The sequence below is a fragment of the Odocoileus virginianus genome, chromosome 2 (assembly GCF_023699985.2).
Source record: "Odocoileus virginianus isolate 20LAN1187 ecotype Illinois chromosome 2, Ovbor_1.2, whole genome shotgun sequence".
NCBI lineage: Eukaryota > Metazoa > Chordata > Mammalia > Artiodactyla > Cervidae > Odocoileus > Odocoileus virginianus.
The window spans coordinates 24895857-24918616 of record NC_069675.1 but is presented as its reverse complement, the minus strand read 5'-3'; the positions used below and the strand labels follow the sequence as shown (position 1 = coordinate 24918616).

The 22760-nt window shown below is 40.0% G+C and overlaps 1 protein-coding gene across 4 annotated transcripts in view; it reads right to left on the bottom strand.

The window, feature by feature from the left end:
• Positions 1–6583, bottom strand: part of PLEKHH2 (pleckstrin homology, MyTH4 and FERM domain containing H2) — a 96145-nt gene extending 89562 nt beyond the window's left edge. For all 4 annotated transcript variants that reach the window (XM_020878073.2, XM_020878075.2, XM_020878076.2 and 1 more), the window contains exon 1: positions 6484–6583. The gene's annotated coding sequence lies outside the window, so the exon portion shown is untranslated. The remainder of the gene's footprint in view (positions 1–6483) is intronic.
• Positions 6584–22760: the final 16177 nt, after the last annotated feature.

Here is a 22760-nt window from a genome sequence, read left to right as displayed (position 1 = left end):
ATGAGTTTTCCCTAAAGATATCAACCATGTTAATGACCTTTTTCATTATTCATAATAGCATTTACTATCAATGCACATATTGATAGTAATCAATTCTACTGCTACTTCATTTCTTTTCTCATTAGCTTTAGACTGGACAAAGAAGAAAATACAGATGAAATCTTAAAAATAGAAAGCAGACCTGAAATGAAATGCTTAAGTCTTGAATCATTCTTATCACTGCACAGAAATATAGGGAAACTTCTATGTCTTACGTAACAAGAAGAGCATTTCATACTGATAAATTTTTGCTGTACACTTAAAATAACCTTTTAAGTTCCACTATAAAATTTCTACAGCTTTAAAAATGACAAAAATTTTTCAACAAGTGAAAATCAGTGTAATGAACCATATGAACAGAATAAAAGACAAAAACCATATGATCATTTCAACAGACACAGAGAAAAGGACTTGACAAAACTCAACATTACTGTATGATTAAAAACATTCAACAAACTATTAATAGCAATATAAGTTAACTTCCTCACCCTGATATACAAGTATCCACGAAAGCCCACAGCTAACATCACACTTAATTGTAAATGAATGATCCGTGTAAGATCAGGAACAACTTAAGGGTGTTTGCTTTCGCCACTTCTAATGTGTCGTACTGGCCAGTACAAGAAAATAAATTAGGAAACACACAGATTGGAAAGGAAAAACTAAAACTATCTCTATTTTAAGATGCCATGGTCTTATATACAGAAACTTCCAAGTAATCCATTAAAAAAAGAAAGAAAGAAAAAAGCTATTAGAACTAGTTGAGATCAGAAAAGTTTCAGGAAACCAGATCACTATATGAAAATTGTTTTTCTATACACTTGCAAGGAAAACTCCAGAAATGAAATCAAGATTATATTCCACTTACAGCAGCATCAGAAAGAATTAAATACTTAGGAGTAAATTTAACAAAAGAAGTACAAGATTTGTACTCTGAAAACTAAAAAACTCTGAAAACTGAAAGAAATTAAAGAAGACCTAAAGAAACGGAAGACTTCGTATGGATGGCAATACCTGCAAATGGATATACACATTCGATACAATATCTATCAAAATTTTAACTACATTTTTTGCAGAAACTGATAAGCTGATCCTGTAATGCATACAAAAATTCAGAATACTCAAAACAATCTTAAAGACACACAATTTCAAAAATTACTGCGAAGCTATAGTAATTAAGACTGTGTGGTACTAGCATAAAGATAGATACATAGATAGATGGATAGATAGATCAACAGAATAAAATTATGAGTACAGAAATAAAAAAATAAGGATGGGGACAAGAATAGGTGAAGGGGATCAAGTGGCACAAACCTCTTATATTAGCTGTATAACAAATAAGGGCTTCCCTTGTAGCTTAGCTGGTAAAGAATCCGCCTGCAATGTGGGAGACCCTGGTTTGATTCCTGGGTTGGGAAGATCTGCTGGAGAAGGGATAGGCTACCCACCCCGTGGGGTGCAGATGACACCACCCTGATGGCAGAAAATGAAGAACTAAAGAGCCTCTTGATGAAAGTGAAAGAGGAGAGTGAAAAAGTTGGCTTAAAGTTCAACATTCAGAAAGTTAAGATCATGTCATCCGGTCCCATCGCTTCATGGCAAACAGATGGGGAAACAGTGGAAACAGTGGCAGACTTTATTTTGGGGGGCTCAAAAATCACTGCAGATGGTGACTGCAGCCATTAAATTAAAAGACACTTACTCCTTGGAAGGAAAGTTATGACCAACCTGCTGCTGCTGCTTCTAAGTCTAGACAGCATATTAAAAAGCAGAGACATTACTTTGCCAACAAAGGTCCATCTAGTCAAGGCTATGGTTTTTCCAGTAGTCATGTATGGATGTGAGAGTTGGACTATAAAGAAAGCTGAGCGCCGAAGAATCAATGCTTTTGAACTGTGGTGTTGGAGAAGACTCTAGAGAGTCCCTTGGACTGCAAGGAGATCCAATCAGTCCATCCTAAAGGAAATCAGTCCTGAGTGTTCATTGGAAGAGTGATGTTGAAGCTGAAACTCCAATACTTTGGCCACCTGACGCAAAGAGCTGACTCATTTGAAAAGATCCTGATGCTGGGAAAGATTGAAGGCAGGAGAAGAAGGGGACGACAGAGGATGAGATGGTTGGATGGCATCACCGACTCAATGGACATGAGTCTGGGTAAACTCCGGGAGTTGGTGATGGACAGGGAGGCCTGGTGTGCTGCAATCCATGGGGTTGCAACGAGTTGGAAATGACTGAACAACTGAACTGAACCAACTGAACCCATCCCAGTATTCTTGGGCTTCTCTGGTGGCTCAGCTAGTAAAGAATCCACCTGCAATGTGGCAGACCTGTGTTTGATATCTGGGTTGGGAAGATCCCCTGGAGAAGGGAACAGCTACCCACTCTAGTATTCGGGCCTGGAGAATTCCATGGACTGTATAGCCCATGGGGACATGACTGAGCAACTTTCACCTTACCAAATAAGTCACAGGGAGGTAATATACAGCATAAGGAATATGGTCAATGTACTAACTTTGTATGGGAATAGGTGGTTGTTAGACTTATGAGGATCATTTCATAACATATGCAAACAAGAAATCATTATGGAGTATACCAAAATTATCATAATAATGTACATCAACTCTATTTCAATTATAAAATATATCTATAACAACCATACTTCCAAATAAGATCACATTCTGAGATACTGTGGGTTAGGACTGCAACATTTCTTTTTTGAGGGGAAGAAGGGAGCAATTCAATCCATTTTTAAAAATACACAAATAAAAAACCCTCACATGTAGAGTGAACTGATTTTTGACAAGGTGGAATGAAAAGCTCTTTTTAAATAAATGGTACTAGGCAAATGGACATCCACATGCGAAAGAATAAATTTGGTTCCCCACCTCATACCATACACAAAAATTAACCCCAAATGGATCAAAGATCTAGATGTAAGAGCTAAGGCTCTAAACTTGTAGTAGAAAAAATAGTCGTTAAGTCTTTGTTATCTTGAATAGACAATAGTTTCTTAATATAACATTTAAAGCATAAGTAATAAAAAATGGATAAATTTAACCAAAAATTAAAAATATTTTTGTGCTTCAAAGGACACCATCAAGAAAGTGAGGGTTTCCCTAGTGGTCCAGTGGTTAAGAATCCACTGTGCAATGCAGGGGATACGGGTTTGATCCCTGGTGGCATCCTGGTCATGCCACAAGGCAACTAAGCCCATGAGCTGCAACTAGTGAGCTTAAGCCTGGAGCCTGGGTCTGCAACAAGAAACCATGGCAATGAGAAGACCCTGCAATGAGACTGTAGCCCCCACTTGCTGCAATTAGAGAAAGACTGCACGCAGCAATGAAGACTCAGAGAAGCCAAAAATAAAAAAAGACATAATTTTTTATTAAAGAAAAAGAAAGTGAAAAGATAACCCACATAATGGGAAGAAATATTTACTAATCACATTCACTATAAAGGACTTGTATCCAGAAAATAAAAAGGACTCTTACAACTCAACAATAAAAAGCATAATTAAAAAGTAGCAAAGTATCTAAAGAGATATTTTTTAAAGAAGATATTCAAATTAAGAATAAGCACATAAAAAGATACTCAACACCATCAATATTAATATAAGGGAAAAAGGAAATCAAAATCACAATGACATCACACTGTATACCAAATAGAACAGTTATAATAAAAAAGACATGTAATAACATGTGTCAGTAAGGATGCAGAGAAACTGGAACTCCTATATACTACTGTTGAGAATGTAAAAACAGTAAAACTGCTTTGGAAAATAACAGTCCCTCAAAAGTTTTAACATAAAGTCACTATATGACTCAGTAACTCCAATGTTAAGTATATACTCAAGAGAACTGAATACAGAAGTCCACATCAAAACTTGTACACAAATGTTAATAGCAACATTACTCAGTCAGAAAGTAGAAACAAACCAAGTGTCTACCATCAGATGAATGGATAAACAAAATGTGGTATATCCACACAATGGAATCTTACTCAGCCACAGAAGAAGGAATAAAGCACTAATACACGCTACAACAATGGATGAACCTTGAAAACATGACCTTAAGTGCCAAGTGAAAGAAGCGAAACACAAAAAATGACATATTGTATGATTCTATTCATATAATAGGCAAATCTCAAGACACAGAATATTAGCTTAGTGGTCGCCAAGGGCTATGAAGAGAGAGCAATGGTGATCAACCAGTAAATGGGTTGGGAGCTTCTTTGTGGAATGATGAAAATATTGTAGAATTACACAGTGCTGTTGATTGCATGACCTTGTGAATACACCAAAAACCACTGCACTGTACACTTTAAAAAAGTAACTTTTATGGTTTGTGAATTACACCTCAATTATAAAGAGTATATATTTACAAATGAATAAACAAAAAGTGGATGTATATTAATAAATCTATTGTTTGTGGTTACCCCTGCCAAGAATTCCACCATTACCTCAATCTAGAGTTAACTGTTAATCTCAAATATGACAAGTATCAGACATATATTTCACCAAGAGTACTGTGCTATGAAAATGACACATGAAATAAATTCTGTTAAAAACATCTATTAATTTCTTCAGTTATGTAATTACATACTTTTACAGTGAAGTAGCAAAATGTTGGGAATATTATTGGTATTTAATATCTACATTCCTTATTAATAGGGTCATTATTTTAAAAATTCAAAACTACAGATTGGTTGGCTTATGGCCTATAGTTGGCTAATGGTTGGCTGATGGTCCTGAGATCTAGACACCTGATTTCCTCATTTCATCCTGTAAATTCAGTTAATATAAAGTAACTGCCGTGTTAATGCGCCAGCTTTCCTAAAGATTCTAATTTTGAACAACAGTCACCATCTTTTCCCATTACTACTGATTTTATAGAATCCAACAATATTCATAGCTTTGAGAGCCATAGAAAGAAACAAGAAAGTGAAATTGCTCAGTTGTGTCCAACTCTTTGCGACCCCATGGACTGTAGCCCACCAGGCTCCTTCATCCAATGAATTTTTTAGGCAAGAGTACTGGAGTGGGTTGCCATTTCCTCCTCCATGGGATCTTCCCGACCCAGGGATCGAACGCGGGTCTCCCCATTGCAGGCAGACGCTTTACCGTCTGAGGCACCAAGGGAATCCCCTTGAGAGCCATAACTACCTGCTAAATAAATATCATTTTTAAATTTCGAATTTAAAAGTAATCTATCTTCACAGCAGCGGACAGGAAAAAGTCTTTGTTTTCCAAATACCCCCAGTGACTTTTGGAAACATTTACTGACACAAAATGAACTGTTTACAGTTGTGGAATAAATGCTCTTTTCTCTGAATCTTTGACTTCCTGTTTCTCTTACAAATCCCTAGAGGGAAAGAAAAAGAAAGAATTCATCTACTTAGGCTTACCCTGATGAAGCTCAGGGTACCCACTCATACCCTTTAATTCTCTCCTCTTACGGGACAGATTAACTTGGCCAGGTAAGTGTGTGTGTCTGTGTGTATTGGTAGTGCTACGGGAGGGGTGGGGGAAGGGGGCGGGGGTCGCCATTCCTAAAGCAGAAAAGATGTCTTTCTTGACCGCACTGAGGCTTGCCTTGTTTAAGGAACCTCCCGACCACCAGGCAGCCAGCACCACTTGGGCAAAGCCGGCCCTTTGGTAGCACTGCTCAGAACCCGTGCTCGTCACTCCATAGCTCCCTGGGGATACACACAGATGCGTGGTCGAGGCTTGCGACTGGCATTTTAACAAAGAAAGCAGTGACCTGTAGGTAACATAGCACTAAGGCTTTTCCAGCGTAAATGTTTCAACTTCTCTTTCCACGGCGTTTCGCAAGTCAAAATCTATGGTCAAACGTTCCATCTTTTAAAAAGTTGGGGAAAAACTTCAGAGACAGTGCCGTTTCACGGCAGGTTACCTAAGGGCATTCTGACATTTTGGCAACTCGAGGTTTAGAAAAAGGTTCTTTAAAGTTTTGAGAAGTTTCACCCCCGTGGTTGCAGTGGGGCTCCCAAGAAGCTGAGGCCGAGTCGCAGCATCTCTAACTGCGTGGGCCACTCGGCAGCGGACGCGCCGCAGCCCCGTGCGCCCCCTGACCAACCGCGATGCGCCACAAACCTGGGCCCAACGTTTTCAACAAAATGTCACGGGAGACCAGGGGGCGAGGAGCCGCCGACCACCGCTCCCACACGAGAGCCCAGTTCTGGAGGCAGCAAGGGAATCAACGCGGAGTGCGGGGGCTGAGGCGGGGGGCGCGGAGTTGAGTCCGGTACCAACTTGCTCCATCCCCTGGGTCCCGGCACGCCGGATTCTCCCGCCGCCCCCATCCTCCTTGCGACGTGCCCACCGGGGACTGCGCGCTGTAAAGAGGGCGGGGACCCCCCGGGCATCCCCGGGCACCGGAATCTCTGGGGTCGCCTTTCGGCTCCCGGCCTGTCTCATGAGCCTACCTCTGCGCGGGTCCCGGCAACACCGCCCGTAATCCCGGCCACGTCTGGTGCGGAGTTCCTGGGGTTCTCAGCGTAAACCCTCTTTACACCAAACTCGGAGCAGGCGGGAGAGAGGGGCGGGATGCCGCCTCCTCCAGAGACAGGCGGCCGTGTAAGCCAATCAGGTGCCTCAGACGGCCTATGACGTCACTAGGAGGTGTGGCCAGGACTTTGACCCCTCCCTGTCCCTAATCCCAGGAGAGAGTTCTGTCCAGGAGTTTCTATCTCTGGCCTTTGCCACACTCAGAGCTCAGAGTCTGTTGTAGGGCTCACCTCTTTTCCATTCGCTCGGCCCTGACTCAGCTCCTTCTTGTTTGGTCTACCTGCCTGAAGCGAGTCCTCTTACCAATCAGTCCTTCACCCTTTGATCAGGTTAGCTGTCCTGTTTCGGTGTACTCTCTGACAAAGACCTTCATTGGCTTCCTTTTGCTTAAGTTATCAAAAACAGATCTCTTAGTCTAGTGTTCATGGTCTCCATCCTACTTTTGTCAGGTTTATTCTTCACAGCTGCCCTTCACCTACCTGAGACTGATGCTATGCACTTCCCCACCCCGAGGAAGTCCATTTGGAACATTTACCTACTATTTCCTATGTCCACATTTAAATGGTCCATCTATCCTCTAAGACCCAGCTCAAACAATCTGCGTGTAATCATGCTTGTTGCCCCACCTAGCAGTAATCTCTTCTCTTGTTTCTGCTCCCTGAGTGTTTAGGTTTTTACTCTTCTTGCTACTTAGCTCGTTCTGCCTCGTGTACAGTTCCTTGCATGTGTGTATACATGCTCAGTCGTGTCCGACTCTTTGCAACCCCTGTGGATTGTAGCCCAACAAGCTCATATCCATAGAATTTTCCAGGCAAGAATACTGGAGTGGGTTGCCATTTCCTACTCCAGAAGATCTTTCTGACCCAGGGATCAAACCCACATTTCCTGCACTGGCAGGAGTATTCTTTATCACTGCACCATCTGGGAAGCCCAATCCTGATCTCTCCGTTAGGCTGTGATCTCTTTGAAACCAGAGATTTGTTTCCTTTCTTTTTGTATCTTCCTTGGCACCTAGCGCAAAGCCTGAGTGAGTGATCATTTTAATGTAATTGGATTTTACATCCCAAGATGGGGTCTGGAAAGGCCAATCTCAGGGTTAACAAAAAAAAAGAGCGAGAGAATTCTGAATATTGTGGGTAATCCTTCTTCAAGTTACAAAGCTAGGTCAGACACATAACTCTTATTGGTTCACAGTTGGCCAATAGGAAGTGCAAGGAAGCTTTTTCCACTACAATCTTTTTTCTTTTCCCTTCCTTCAACTTATCTCACCTTATATAGAAAAAGCACAAAACAGATAAAGATTTACAAAGCTGTATTGAGGGGAGGCAATAAAGGAGTAAGACTAAAAGGCCAGGAAGGGAGCATCAGGCTTCCATATTTCTTCCAGATGAGCACTAATTTTGGACTGGGTCCCAGACTACCCCCACACACCAAATTCCTTTTGCCTTCTGTGGGAGCTGATGAAGCACATCATATGAAAAAATTGTCTCCAAACAGCTTTGGCAAACAAGCAGGCTGGACTGGGCTTATTTTATAGAGCACACAGGAGTTAAATAAACAAAGTTTAAGTAGCTTGCAAAATTTAACACAGCAAGTCAGTAGAGACCAAAGAGCTAAGATCAGGAGAAGAAAGAATGCCAAAATAGAATCATTTCCGCTTGTGAATCAGAATACTAAATAGACTAAGAGAGCTGAGTGAATAAAGTCACTCATGAAAAGAAGCTTTCTAAACACGGCTGCCACCCTTAGAAGGCTCAGCCAACATTTACTTACCGTCACTTTTTTCTAGAAACATGACAAACAATTTGCTTGGCTGTAGAGAACACAGAATCCTGTTTCTGGTGTGCTAAGAAAAATACATGGAACGATGGAATATTATTTAGCGATAAAAAGAAGTACCTTCAAATGCTACAATATGGATAAACCTTGTAAACAGTATGCCAAATGAAAGAAGCCAGTCACAAAAAAAACATGTTTTGTGTGATCTCATTTACATGAAATGTGCAGAATAGGCAAATTTATAGAGACAGAATGTAGATTAGTGGTTATAAGGGGCTGGGAAGGATGGGAGTGAAGGCCAAGGAGAGAGGGGTTTCCTTTCGGATAATGAAAACATTCTAAAACTTGTGGTAATGATTGTGCAACTCTGTGAATATACTAGAGACCATTGATGGGTACAGTTTAGATGAGTGAATTGTATGTTACGTGAATTTTATCTCAATAGAGCTGTTCTTTAAAAAATACATGCTGAATTTTACGTTTTCATTTTAGTAGCAGCAGTTGGAGAATACCTCTGATCAGCCCTTATGAATGTTCATGGCACTACTTACCTTTGTCTCATAGTATTTACCTTAGTTGTAGTATTATGTTTATTTGTGATTAGTTGATTTTGTTTCCCCCCGCTAGACTGCATGGAGAAGGAAATGGCAACCCATTCCAGTATTCTTGCCTAGAGAATCCCATGGACAGAGGTGCCTGATGGGCTGCTGTCCATAGGGTCGCACAGAGTTGGGAATGACTGAAGCAACTTAGCATGCATGCATGCGTTGGAGAAGGAAATGGCAACCCACTCCAGTATTCTTGCCTGGAGAATCCCAGGGATGGAGGAGCCTGGTGAGCTGCTGTCTATGAGGTTGCACAGGGTCAGACACGACCGAAGCGACTTAGCAGCAGCAGCAGCAGACTGCAAGTGCCATGAGAGTAGAAACTATCTGGATTCCCTCTTAAACATATACCCAGCATCTAGCATGTATGCACCAGGTACACAATAAATATTCATTAAATGAATGAATAAAGATTGCAGAAATATATATTTCATTAAGTATTTTAATGTTCCAGGTCACCAGGAGCAAAACAGGCATGTTTTCTATCTTCATGGAATTGTGTTCTAAGGGGAGAGACACATATTCATTAGGTTTTCACACAAATAAATATATAATTACAGACTGCATTAAGCGTGTTGAAGAAATAGCACAAGGTGCTATGCCACTGAAGAACAAGAGGATCTGGAAGTCAGGAAGTCTTTCTTTGAGAAAATAAAAGTTGAGTTGAGGTCTGAAGCCAAGCAAAAACAAAGAGATCATGAGAAGAGCACCCTAACTCGTGGGAGCTATAAGTGCCAGGCCCTGGGGTCTGAGAGGAGGAACCTGAGATACAGGAAGGACTGAATGAGGACCAGTGAGGCAGGGGGACAGTGGGGCACAGGGAGCGAGGGGATGCGTGGAGCAGGAGGAGGCTGCAGAAAGAAAGAAGGCTGGACTGTGGGCCCTGGAATAAACAGGGCTTCTCCAAATTCAATGGGGATCTTTTTAAAATCCATGTTCAGACTAGTAAGCCTGGGCTGGGGACCAAGACTGTGCATTTCTAATAAGCTCCAGGGACGTGCTTAGAGTAGTAAGGCTATGACATTATTCCAAGAGCCCTGAGAATCCACTCAAGTTTTTATTTTTTTTTTATCTTTTAGTTCTACCAGTTTATTGCTACCAACCCATCTCCCTCCACCCTCATGCACACATGCTCATTCATGTAACCCCAGGGACTGCAGCCCGCCAGGCTCCTCTGTCCATGGACTTTACCAGGCAAGAATACTGGAGTGGCCACTCAAGTTTTTAAAACAAGGATGTGATAAGATCAGATGTGGCATGTTACAGAGCGGATTAGAAAAGAGCAAGAGTGGGGACTTCCCTGAAGGTCCAGTGGTTAGGACTTCGCCTTCTAGTGCAGAAGGTGCAGGTTTGGTCCCTGGTTGGGGAGCTAAGATCCCACATGCCTCGGGGCCAACAAGCCAAAATATAAAACAGAAACAATACCGTAGCAAATTTAATAAAGGCTTTAAAAATGGTTCACATCAAAAAAATCTAAAACAAGAAGAAAAGAGCAAGAGTGGATTCAATGTATTTCCGTTATCCTGATGAGAAGTGGTGGCAGCTGGGGAGTGCTGACGACGGATAAAAGCGGGTGGGTGACCCAAGTTGTACTTTAGGAACTCTATCTAGTGTCCTAGAGAGAATAGCCAGAGGGAGAAATCATTCAGAAGCTAAGAGATTAGTTCAATGAAGATCTGAAGTAGGGTGCTCACAGTGGGAGAATGAAATGGAGGCCATGGTGGAAATTAAAAATTTTGGGGGGAATAGGGGCTTCCCTGTTGGCTCAGTGGTAAAGAATCCTCCTGCAGTGCAGGAGACACGGGTTCGATTCCTGGTCAGGAAGATCCCTGGGAGGAGGGCATGGCAACTCACTCCAATATTCTTGCCGGGAAAATCCCAAGGACAGAGGAGCCTGGTGAGCTATGGTCACAAAGAGTCCAAATGCAACTGAAGCAACTGAACATACAGGCAGCACCATGGGTGGAACAGATAAAAATTCAGTAAACAAATACGTGGCAGAGTCGGACACGACTGATCAACTGAACGGAACTGAAGAATACATAGTGAACAATTCCAATTTCGTGTATATGGTCTCATGACAATCCTGTAGTGTAGGTACAGTTGTTATTCCCATCTGAGAGATGGGGCAGTTGAGGCACACGGTTTAGGTAACTGTCCCAAGATTGTACAGACATTAAGTAGAGGGATCGGGAATTCTGGCTTCATGCTCATCTCTACTGCATCTCAATTTCTTTCAAGAAGTTGAATCTTCAAGTTCTGAAAACTGATTAGAGCTTAGGGATGTGAGGCTTTGGGAGGCTATGAGTAACTGGGAAATGATGGTGCAGAAGCAAGGAGAAAGAATTAGTTTAGTGGAAGAAGAATGAGATCTGGCTTGGATGAGCCAAGTGCAACCTGAGCTGCCCTTGAAATAGCCAGGAGAGAGCCAGTAGAAAATTAGGCTGAGTTGAGGACAAAGGGTTGGGTTTAGGTTTACATTTCAAGGTAAACTGCACAGAGAGGAGATTTTTGTAAATTGCAGGATGACTGCTGACCATAAAGCCACTTGACATTGTAGGAGTAAGAGCAGAGAGGTTGAAGGAAGCAGGGATAAGGGAACTGGGTAAATACTAGGGAAGAGGAGTCTGGCCCTTTAATCCTACTGCACATAAAATCCAAAAGATACAAGAGGAAAGGAGATATCGATGCCACTAGAATGAGCAGGTGGCTTCTGGAATGGAGATACTGGAAACTCCATCTCAGAAAGTAGAATCCCCAGCACTTGGGGAAATATACAAAAGACAAGGAGAAGATTGAAGGAAAAAAATAGGGCTTATAGGATCAAGTTTATTGGCTGACTAGGATACAATGTTGGGTGCACCCCATGTTGTTTACCTGCAATTCAAGAAATCAGCAAACTCTGTGCCTCAAAGTGTCCCTAGAACCAGGGAGACAAGACAAACAACTTGGCCCTCCTAAAGCGGATAAGCAGGAAGATGGCCTGCCAGGGTGTGTTTCCAGTGCCCAGGCATAATGGCCTGTTCAGTCCTCTGGATCTGAATGAAGGCAGGATCTCTTTAATCTCACCTCACCGGGTGAGCAGGGCCCCCTCTATCATAGACGGGTGTGAGCAGCAGTTTGTAGGTGAGGCCAGACCAAGGCCAAGATTGGTGGAAGTGAGAGTTTAATGGGCACTGGTAAGGCCACAGAGAGCACAAGTGTGCCCAGAGGAAAAAGAGAAGCGCTAAGGCAGAGCTTTGCATGTGTGCATGCTAAGTCACTTCAGTTGTGTTGGACTGGGGCCCTCCAGACTCCTCTGTCCATGGGGATTCTCCAGGCAAGAATACTGGAGTGGGTTGCCATCCAGGGGATCTTCCCAACCCAGGGATCGAACCCACATCTCTTAGGTCTCCTGCATTGGCAGGTGGGTTCTTTTGTGGGTCACTTATTTTAAGGGCTTCCCTTGTAGCTCAACTGGTAAAGAATCTGCCTGCAATGCAGGAAACCCTGGTTTGATTCCTGGATCAGGAAGATTCTCTGGAGAAGGGATAGGCTACATACCCCAGTATTCTTGGGCTTCCCTGGTGGTTCAGCTAGTAAAGAATCCACCTGCAATGGGGGAGACCTGGGTTTGATCTCTGGGTTGGGAAGATCCCCTGGAGAAGGGAACGGCTACCCACTCCAGTATTCTGGTCTGGAGAATTCCATGGACTGTATGTATAGTCACAAAGAGTTGGACATGACTGAGCAACTTTCACTTTCGTTATTTTAAGGCAAGGGAAAGAAGTGCGGACCGTGGGAGCAGATTGAGGGGTAGTCAGCAGTGACTTGGTCAGGACCCATGAAGTTCAAAAGAAAATATACAATACATAAAAGTCACACAGGAAAACAGTGACCCAAACCATATAAACAAGCATTAAATGTGAACAGAGGATTTCTTGTGTTTGGAGTCAGTACCTAGCAGGCAGAGGCAGCCATTCTGGTTCAGATTCTCCCTACAGCTAATAACTAAGTGTTTCCCTCTCTTATGACATTGCATAAAGGAACAGCTTAAATCAGAAGAAAAGGAACAAAAAACACAAGGAAATGGACCATAACATCCCCTGACACTGACAATTAGAGAAAAGACACATTATAAGGACATTATTATGTGCCTTGGGATAACTGTAAAATCATTGCCTTCAGAACGATGGCAATTGTTTTGTTTGTTTCAGAAAACAGGCAAGGTGACTGAAGAAGTATTTGAGTGCCACTGATGAGATGGTTGGATGGCATCACTGACTCAATGGACATGAATTTGAGTAAACTCTGGGAGTTGGTGATGGACAGGGAGGCCTGGCGTGCTGCAGTCCTTGGGTTGCAAAAAGTCAGACACGACTAAGCAACTGAACTGAACTGAACTGAATAAAGTACAATCTTAATGTTTTTGATGGGTATCAGAAGCTTGCATGAAGTATTTGTTTGAAGGATAGCAGATACACAGCAGGAAAATCTGAAGAGTTGAGGTGAGCAGGAGTATACAGATAGAGCAAGGGAAGTGTAAAAATGAGAGCAATCCTCCCTGGGCTGGGAAGATCCTCTGAAGGAGGGCAGGGCAACCCACTCCAGTATTCTTGCTTGGAGAATCCCCATGGACAGAGGAGCCTGGCGGGCTGCAGTCCATGGGGTCCCAAAAAGTCAGACACGACTAAGCAACTCAGCATGGCACAGCACATGTGTAGGAACAGGAGAGAGGCAATGTCTTGTTGAAGAGGTGGGTTGAAATAATGTGTTATGACTTGGCAACAGCATTTTGAACTAACAGTTGGATAAAAATAATTACTTGCATCCTTGTTTTCAGTAAGTCTTTTCCTTTACTTATCCAAATTCATGTGGCCAGAGATTTTGAACTTTAGTGCTTTTTACCCTGTTACATATGCAAATCAATACACAAACTTTTTTTATAGTTCCCCATGGTTGTTTTTGTCTTATATTGCTTCCTGATTATAAAAGAAATATAAATTAATTTTCATTGGAAAATATAAAAAGATATAACAAAGAAATCTAAAATTACCCACCATCCATCATCAGTCCTGTTTTCTATAATACACTCCTTGCCCTTTAATGATATTCCCTTATAAAATTATGCTGAATTCATACTTTTTACCTATCACACTTAAGGTTTTACTGGGAACATTTTCTCTTTTTTTGTATAATTAGTTTATTTCCCAATTCTTCACTAGTATAGAAAGAACATAACCACTTCAATACTTTCATGTCTTCCTAATAATCTTTTGGAAAACTTTTAAATAACAGCTTTATTGAGATACAATTCACATACTGTATAATTCACCTATTAAAAGTGTACAAATCAGTACACCATCAGCATAATCAATTCTATAATATTTTCATCAACCCAAAAAGAAACTCAATACCCTTTAGCCATTACCTCCCTTCCCAGTACCAGAGCTAGGCAACTACTAATCCACTTTCTGCTCCTATAGATTTGCTTATTCTGGGCATTTCATATAAGCAGAACCATAAACTATGTTTTCTTTTGTGATTGGCCTTTTTCACTTAGTATAATGTTTTTAAGATTTGTCTATGCTATAGAATGTATCAGCAACATATTCCTTTTACAGCTAAATCCTATTCCATTGAGGAGAATATATCACATTTTGTTTATCCATTCACCTGATGCTAGACAGTTGGGTTGCTTCCATGTTTTGGTTATTAGGAATAGTGCTGCTGTGAACATTTGTGTACAAGTTTTAGTGTAGACTTAGGTGTTCAGTTCTATTGGAAGAATTAGAGCAACTCTTGGCACTGGGTCGGGAAGATCCCCTGGAGAAGGGAATGGCAACCCACTCCAGTATTCCTGCCTGGAAAATCCCATGGACAAAGAAGCCTGGCGGGCTAGAGTCCATGGAGTCTCAAAGAGTTGGACACGACTGAGCAACTAACGCTTTTTCTTTCTTGGCATTGGAATTGCTGGATCATATGGTAACTTTAAGTTTAAACTTTTAAGGAACTGTTTGCAATGTGGTTGCAGGATTTTACATCCCCACCATCAGTGAATGAGAATACCACTCTGTCTGCATTCTCACTAACACTTACTATTATTTGTCTTTTTTATTATAGCCATCCTAGTGGCTGATGTAGTATTTTATTGTCTTTTTGATTTGCATTTCTCTAATGACTAATGATGTTGAACATCTTTTCATGTCCTTTTTGTTCATTTGTATAGCTTATTTGGAGAAATATCTGTTCAAGTCTTTTGCCTATTTTTCAATTGAGTTATTTTTCTTTTTATTATTGAATTGTAAAATAAATATTCTAGATACAAGTCCCTTACCAAATATAGATTTTCAAATATTTTCATAAATTCTGTGGGTTGTCATCTCACTTTCTAGAAGAAAAAAAATTTAATTTAGACAATATTCAGTTTATCAGTTTTTTCTTTTGTTGTTTGGACTTTAGGCATATGAATGGGGCATGGACAGTCTCTGCCTTACCACCTACATGTATGGTAGCTTGAAAATTAAAATATATATTTGCTATTCATATTCATAAATTTCATATCATGAACACCACAATGTCAGATTTTGGTGATATCATAATATTTATAATTTGTATCATGAACACTGTGTCTATTTTTTCTAGTTTCCCTCTGGGTCAGCTTATCTATTAGGCAGAATAGACAAAAAGTTCAGTGCCCACAACACCTTTAACAGCCCATGAAGATATTTTAATTTTAAAATCCAAAGAGAAAAAGGGAAATTTGTGGTCAAAGAAATGTTCTTAGATACCAGTATTAATACACTTCTTTTCATACTAGCACAGTAGTAAAATATCATTTTTAATATTGGTGGTGCGTTTTTTTCCATTGAGGAAAGAGCCCACAAAGGCAAAAGTGTCAGGTCTAGGAAAGTACTAATAGGAAAACAAGAGGATTTTGGTTTTGTTCCTGAGAGAGAAAAGAAAAGAGAGGGGCCATGAGGTAAATGGCAGGATGACGGAGAGCTGGTGTGGTAAAAGGGCAATGAGAAATACCAAGGGATGATGTGGCCAAGGACGTTTGAAGACCAGGACGCCTACTGTGTTTTAGGTTATTTGCTCTGGGATATATGCTGTGGCTTCTCTCAGGAGCCCAATCTTCTGTAGTGTCTGCAAGGCTTATAAATGCTTTGCATAAGTAAGAAGATGGGATCAAATACTTATGAAACAAAACAGAAAATCAGCAGCCCAGAGGCAAAGTGACCATAAGCCCATCAGCCTGCAGAGAAATCACAAAAATCTTAGGTGTGCCTTTTTTTTCTTATGGAAGAATGGGTGGCACTAGGCGATATAGGAATTGGGCTGCAAGGAAAGGAGATTGGACAGACCGATCTACATCTCAAAAGATTGAAAGGGCCTAGTTGACATCTAGTTAAATTTAACTTTTAGTATAACCTTTAGTGGGCCTCCCACTGGCTCAGTGGTAAAGAATCTGCCTAACAATGCAGGAGACGTGGGTTCCATCAGTCTGGATCGAACTGTAGCTGGCGGGCTACAGTCCATGGGGTCACAAAAAAGTCAGGCACGACTTGGTGACTAAATAACAAAACTGAAGCCTAAGTTGATTTATTGTTTTCTTTAAGTTTTTACTTAAAAACATAAGATTTGTAGGAATAAAAATAGTATAGAAAAAAACTGTATGAACTTAGCTATTATCACTTTATTCATATATTTGCCTTATTTGTTTTATACCCACTTATTTTTATCTCTTTACACCCACTTACTGAGACATCATGGGTCCTCATAATGTGTGTCTATCTTAGCTGCAATAAGTAATAAACCCAGCTTGTTTACCTACAAGAGTGTTCCTGGTGTTCTCTGGCCGGAGGGAGGTGACAAAAGTAGATATTCCATTGAGACTCAGAGGAAGCCCTCACCACCGTCCACAGGACCCCCAACCCAATAGTCCCGTGTGCATCGGAGAGTCCTGTCTCTCTACCTGCACGTACTAAATTAAACTCCAGTATTTCACTGAAGCCCTTCAGTGTTGGCTTTATTTTGTTTTCGTAGGAATATGCTCCCTTAAGATTTTTTTTTTAAACCTAACCAGTTTTGTATTGTTCTTTGGTAAAATTATTTTCTAGCCAACGCCTGCTTCTGCTTGACAAGCATTTTGAGAGTTGTTTGTAAAAGGAAAGCCCTACAGAGAGAGGATCTAAACATTCTTCCCTCTCCTTGCAAAGAGAACAGAATTAGCTTTTTCAAAGAACAATTTCATATTTGTAGAGAGAGGTTCATCTTGAGCAAGTCCCGAGGACTAAGGCGTTCAAAGGTCTCCACAGACCAGCTTGAAAAGTTTGGAGAAACTTTTCCATGGGTTACCTTTACAGACCTTATAAGGACTCCCTCATCTTGTCTTTGTTCCCCTGAGAACTGCTGTGTTTAATTTCATCAGCAGCGAATCAGGAGACTCGGTTGAGCTCTGGATTAGCTACAGCTGGCCTTTGGCCAAGCTCTGGAGACACAGTTAGCCAAGCACCGTCCTTACAAGCATTCCATTCTCAGGGGGGTTTCTCAGTATAAAACTGCACCTCTTCCAGGCTAAACGCCTGCTGCCTTTTTGTTTTCTTTTTACATGCAAACTTGTGCACTTGACTTTCTAACTGGCACAGTTTCACCAGGGACATTTTGGAAGGCAGTGGCCAGTCAAGGGAACTTTTGACATGAACAAGGTTTTTCATTTGAGAAGTGCCTCAGAACAAAAAGAAGAAGAAATTTTCTTAAGGAGAGTGTCTGTCTAAAAAAAAAAGTTTTTCTCACCTAAGAAATATTCCCCCCTCCTTTTTTACTTTTATTTTTTGGTAATTTAGAGATTAATGATATCTAACTTCTAATTTATTCCTTGGTAAAAATTTTCAATGATTCAAGTTAGGTCAAAATCAACTGCATATCACTCTTGTGTGTATATCATCAGATGTATTTTTCTATATCTAAATTTTCTTCCTCTCCTTGCAGAAGGAACATGATTTGCTTTCTTTAAAAAAAGATTTTTGTATTTATTTGACACCAGCTCCGTTGAATTTTTTTCTTTTCCTCTCTTTTTCCTTCCTTGGGAAACTTTAAAGATTAATCAATTTTAAAAACGGATCAGTTGTTATGTGCTCACTCTAGGGGGATAGTCCAGGCAAGCAGTCAAAAATATCTGAAGGAAAGAAAAAAGTTATTAAACTGTGTTTCTCTCTGTTAACACTAAAAAGTATATTTACATATTAGCCTGCATAACAGCTATAAGACAGGAAGAAAAACGTTAAACTTTAAGATGAAAGATTTTTTTTGTCATGATTGAATCTTTAAAATTAGTTTATCATATAAAAAAATGTCAGCCAAACAATTTGGTTCAAATAATACCATTTAATCACATTTCTTGTGATTTAAACATCTTATATTTCCTACATTGGTCTTATGAATTAAATAAATTACCACTGTTTCTATAACTTGCTTTAAGTAAAAAAATATATATGTAAAATTGTTTTCAACTAATTGAAATGATAATGAATGTTCAAAGGGTTTAATTTTACGAAATTCTCACAATGTTGCAGATTTATAAGGATTTAATGCTGCAAATCATAGGATTTAATATGCTAACTAAATTATGATTTCCAGATCTTTAACTAACTTTAAAACCTTAGACAAATGACTAAATTAATTAATAAATAATCTTTGGATGCAGAAACAGTTCCTAAAAAAAAAAAAAAACAACAGAAAAATTGGTCACTAAACAAAATTTGTTATATCATTACTTGAATTTACAATAGAGTAACAAAATTTGCAAGTACATTTAGATGATATTACACACAGCTTAGTTATTTTTGCCTGTCAAATTTGTTAGAATTATATGAAGTAAGTATTAAAGGAGAGAAACATTTTGATTTTCAACTTTCTAGTTTTCTTTTGTGTCTGAATAAAAGAAAATCTGGTTACTCTGGTTAAATATGGCAATTAATATGAATGTTTAACTACTCTAGATACAATAATATTTTAAAAATCCAAATATATATATACAGTAATAATGTATATCACTTTTTGGTTTTTATTAAGAAAGTTAGAGAATTCCCTGGCAGTCCGATGGTTAAGAATCCATCCATGCTTTCACTGCCAAAGGCATGGGTTCAATTTTGGGCTTGGTAACGGAGATCCCGCAAGCAGTGCAGCACAGCCAAAAAATATAGAAATTTTAAAAAGGAAAAAAAAGGAAAGTTTGTTCAGACGGCAAATTTACTAGGCTATATACATTTTTTATCTACCCTATACTAAGTTAATTATATTTTAAAACTATAGTTAAAGGCCTCAAATTAATATCTACTTTTATATTTGTATGTCTGTTTATGTATGTGGTATTATATATTTGTATATCTGTTACATATATACATACATGTTAAGACGTCCCTGGTGGCTCAGATGGTAAAGAATCTGCCTGCAATGTGGGAGACCCGGGTTTGATTCCTGGGTTGGGAAGATCCCCTGGAGAAGGAACTGGCAACCCACTCCAGTATTCTTGCCTGCAGAATCCCCATGGACAGAGGAGCCTGGCGGGCTACAGCCCATGGGGGTCACAAAGAGCAGGACACAACTGAGCGACCACATAATGATAATAATTAAGACATATCAATACGTTCTTTACTGCAAATCGTTACATGAAAACACACACAGGAATAAAAACAGAATATGGATCCTTTTTCTATAAAATTATTTTATGAACAGATCAGTGAAGGTAAGAAAATTATGCTGCTAACTTTTAGCACAGAGTCGGACACGGCTGAAGTGACTTAGCAGCAGCAGCAGCAGTGCTTCTTGGCATAGTTTTAAATCATTTTTCAAGAGTCTCTACTGTTGAAAAAAGTTGAATTCCTAGCAAACATTGTTGCTTATTGCTGTGTTTTCACAACTTTGCTGCAAGTTATTTTGTCTTTAGATATTTATGAAAATATTTCCCTGGTGGTCCACTGGTTAAGAATCTGTCTGCCAATGCAGGCGACGTGGGTTTGACCCCTGGTCCGGGAAGACTTCACGTGCCGAGGAGCGACTAAGCCCATGTGCCACGACTGTTGAGCCTGTGTGCTAGAGCCTGGGGGCCACAGCTACTGAGCCCACGCGCTGTAACTACTAAAGCCTGCGTGCCCTGGAGTCCATGCTCTGCAACCCGAGAAGACCCTGCAAGGAGAAGCCCACCACTGAGACTAGAGAGCAGCCCCTTCTCGCCACAACTAGAGAAAGCCCACATGCAGCAACGAAGACCCTTCAGGGCCCAAATGAATAAATGCATAAAATTATATCAACAAAAGGACAGAGAGTTTATCTTCTTAGGCAACTTATACTTAAGTAAACTATCTTTCTTAAATACAAATAGTTTTTATGATTGAGCAGTTTTCAAGTTTTAGAAAAAACAAACAACATGTTCACCATGTAAGAGGTAGAAAAACTGCCTATCAAAATGTGTTTCCAGGATTCTAGATTCACAATTCCTATTTTCCTTTTTGTTCATACCAAGTCTGAATAAACACTAGTGGTATTAGTGCAAATATATGCTCATCTTGAGAGAAACTGTTGCTCATTTGAGCATTTCACTGAGTAGCCAAAACATAGTCACCTTGTCCAAAAGTGTGACAGCGATAGTAAAATGTATAAAAACTTTTAATAATTTTGTTTTAAGGTTTTCACTAACCTCAGTACTTCCTGTGCTGTATAGACCCTTCCACTGACAGAAAATACTCATCACTTTTCAACTTGTCATCTAATCTTCACAAAATATAGTTGTCTTTCCCCTCCCATATCACTGCAACACTAACACAGACACTTCCTCCCTTTATCTGAAAAAAGAGAACCCTGTGATTACTTAATCCCTATCAGGGAACTCTTTATATCTTTTATTGGCCTTACAAAGACTCTTGAGCAGGGGACCCCAAAGAATCTATCACCTGATGATCTGAGGTGGAGCTGATGCAATAATAATAGAAATAACGTGCACAATAAGTGCAATGCACTTGAATCATCCTGAAACCAACCCCACCCTACCCCACCATCGGTCCATGGAAAAATTGTCTTCCATGAAACTGGTTCTGGGTGTCAAAAAGGTTGGGGACCGCTGCTCTTGAATATTCCTGATTTAATTATGTAATAGCACATACCTAAAAAGAAAAATGAAAAATTGCCAAGTGGGCTATTCTATCACAGATATGAATTTACCCTTGAAATTTGAGCTTCTCGTGGAAATTAAACCAGTTCAGATGGCCATATTAACTGTTCTTGCCAATGCCTGCTAATGAAAAATAAAATATTTGTACTGATAGTGGATATTGTTTGGGTTAGTCTATGATTTCAAAAGGCTTTAGAAACAAAGGAATTTCCTGAGCATTCAAGAACCCTCGCAAAATGGACTGTGAAAAAAGAATCTTGAGATGCTTTGCTAGTACCTAAAGAGATAGCCACAATAAAAGTGAAAGTTTCACAAAAACCTCTCAGGACATTATTCAAAATAGCTAAGAGAGATTAACCATGATGTAGAACTGAGATTCATATGGTAATTTTAAGAAGTACTGCTGTTGATTTTTCCAATGCATATCTTATTTGCCAAATATTTATAGTTCATTTCCTCATTTCCTTGGGACTTTGCTTAAATACAACCTTATGAATGAGGTTTTCCCTAACCACCCTATATGAAATAAGAAACTTCTTCCCCATCCTGCTTTATATTTAAGAGCTTGTCTATTGTCTGTTTTCCCCAGTAGAATGTAAGCTCTATGAGGGCCTTTGTTCTTTCATTTTGTTTATTTCCATTGCCTAGAAATATCTAGCATATGATGGACACAAAGAAGTATTTATTCAATAAATGAAATATGCCTTCCTAAGTCCATTGCATGTAGCAGCATTCATTTATTCATCAAACAAATAGCAAGTTTTATCTTTCAGGCAGTATGTTGAGATCTGGTGATGAACAGTGACTGACCTCTCCCTCCACTCAGAGGGAAACTGACTAGTTAACTGGCAATTCGAGCACACTGCAGTAAGTGCTGCATCAGGGGAAGTACTGGGTGCTCCGGATCTGTACAGCAGACTCATCTAGCCAGTCTTCGGGGAACGGAGAAGGAATTCCTGACAAAGACAAAGACATGAAGGACAAGGAGTTAACCCAGGTGAAAAATTAGTAGTCAAGAGTGTAACACACAGAGATGGGTCTACAGAAAGACTGAAAGAGGCTGTTGCCAGATTAAAGACCTACACCAAAGGTGCCGATTGTTTCATGTGTTCAAGTCTTGCACCATGTTGTTTCCTGTGTTGGAAAAACCTGGATAGCTTAATCACCTTTACAGTCTGAAAAACCTTTGGCTATGTATCTTCCCTGTCTCACAAGAGCCGATGTAGCCACTTGCTTCTTTGTCCCATCTTTAAAATCAGCGTTTCCTCTGTTCTAGCCTTATCAGTGTTTTTCTTCAGTATTAGATGGAATTTCTTAGAGAACAGAAAAAATGAAAATAATGACTATTATTAGATAGATAGTTTTTATCTATTATATCTATCATCTTCTAGCTCTCGTTTGAGTAGTAAGGAGGTGAAGAACCACAAATGTGTCTTTTTCCATAAACTGGTTAATGTTTGTCTCCACTTGTCATTGTTGTTCAGTCACTCAGTTCAATGCGACTCTTTGTGACCCCACGGACTGCAGCATGCCCAGCTTCCCTGTCCTTCACTATCTCCCAGAATTTGCTCAAACTCATATCCATTAGGTTGATGATCCCATCCAACCATCTCATCCTCTGTCACCCCCTTCTCCTCCTGCCTTCAATCTTTCCCAGCAT